Raw genomic sequence first — 1,696 nt, forward strand, 5'->3', positions numbered from 1 at the left:
CTGCTTTTCTGGAGGTGAGAGAAGACGGAGAGGTACATCCATTCCCATCCCTCTCCTGCCTCCTGCCCCACAGCCTGAACCTGTTCCAGCTGATGAATGCCAGCAAGGTGCTGCTCTGATCCTTTCTGAAGGATCTGTGATCATTTCTAAAGGTTCTCTCATCATGGTTTTCCAGGGAAAGAGGTCACACAGGCTAAAGCACCATCCTCACTTTGGAGGCCAGACCTTCTGGAGCAGGAGGGAGTGATGGGGTAAGAGCAGCACAAGGGACACTCAGTAGAAAGGTGAGGTGATGACATTCCCCATTTGCCTGTGCAGCACCCAGCACAGCCTTGTCCAGGCTCTGCTCGTGGGACAGCAGCCATGGTCACACACCCCAGCCCTGAAGCATGGCACCTGGTGCTCTGCCTTTGCAACACTTCCCCCAGGCTGAGCAGAGCTAAGAGAATGCTGAGGAGAGGGAGGTGAAGCCTTTCCCTTCAGGAGCTCTGTGGGGATGGATCCAACCCACCCACCCCCAGACAGGGCAAAAGCAGGGCAGGGAACACCCTCCAGACCAAATTTCCCTCTTTGGCTCCACAGGACCCTGACTGCAAGAGGATGGGGAGTCTGGGATGGTGATTTCTTGTCACATTTTAAGTTGCTGTTACTGGGCCTCTGTGCTACAGGATGGCTCTGTCAGCTTTCAGGCAGTCTTCTGCCATAGGTAACAGCTTTCCCTCCACTTAAACCATGGCCTGAAGAGACCCAGAGGCAGGCATGGGGACGCTGCTACTACCCCCCAGACCCTGGCCTTCCCCACCTGGTGGACACTTGCTGCCCCCCCTCTGTTGCCCTGATGAGGCAGAGCTGCCCCTTGCACTGCCCACAGCACTGTGACGCCAGGGGTGCCACACACCATGGAGCTGCCTGCCTGGCAGCTGGCCTCAGCAGCCAGCATGGCTGACAGGGTGCCCTGCACCTGCTCCCTCCCAGCAGCCACACACAGCAGGGACAGGAGCTGCATTTCACACACTCCATATGTAAAATAACAGAAGAAAGGAAGGGAAGGAAGGAAGGAAGGAAGGAAGGAAGGAAGGAAGGAGAAGGAAGGAAGGAAGGAAGAAGGAAGGAAGGAAGGAAGGAAGGAAGGAAGGAAGGAAGGAAGGAAGGAAGGAAGGAAGGAAGGAAGGAAGGAAGGAAGGAAGGAAGGAAGAAGGAAGGAAGGAGGAAGGAAGGAAGGGAGGAAGGAAGGAAGGGAGGAAGGGAGAGGAAGGGGAAGGAAGGAGAGAGAAGGAGAGAGAGAGAAAGAAGAGAGGAAAGAAGAAAGAAAGAAAGAAAGAAGAAGAAAGAAAGAAAGAAAGAAAAGAAAGAAAGAAAGGAAAGAAAGAAAGAAAGAAAGAAAGAAAGAAAGAAAGAAAGAAAGAAAGAAAGAAAGAGAAAGAAAGAAAGAAAGAAAGAAAGAAAGAAAGAGAAAGAAAGAAAAGAAAGAAAGAAAGAAAGAAAGAAAGAAAGAAAGAAAGAAAGAAAGAAAGAGAGAAAGAAAGAAAGAAAAGAAAGAAAGAAAGAAGAAGAAAGAAAGAAAGAAAAGAAAGAAAGAAAGAAAGAAAGAAAGATAAGAAAGAAAGAAAGAAAGAAAGAAAGAAAGAAAGAAAGAAAGAAAGAAAGAAAGAAAGAAGAAGAAAGAAAGAAAGAAGAAAGAAAGAAAGAGAGTAAA

The 1,696-nt window shown here is 48.7% G+C and overlaps 1 long non-coding RNA gene across 1 annotated transcript in view; it reads left to right on the forward strand.

The window, feature by feature from the left end:
* The first annotated feature begins 250 nt into the window (after positions 1-250).
* The window catches only part of LOC137454928 (uncharacterized), a 2,140-nt gene continuing 694 nt past the window's right edge, over positions 251-1,696 (forward strand). The window contains exon 1 of the long non-coding RNA XR_010990720.1: positions 251-284. This is a non-coding gene — a long non-coding RNA (uncharacterized lncRNA). The remainder of the gene's footprint in view (positions 285-1,696) is intronic.

The sequence above is a fragment of the Melanerpes formicivorus genome, unplaced genomic scaffold (assembly GCF_026170545.1).
Source record: "Melanerpes formicivorus ecotype bairdi unplaced genomic scaffold, bMelFor1.0.p_v2 SCAF_88, whole genome shotgun sequence".
In the NCBI taxonomy this organism is placed as follows: Eukaryota; Metazoa; Chordata; class Aves; order Piciformes; family Picidae; genus Melanerpes; species Melanerpes formicivorus.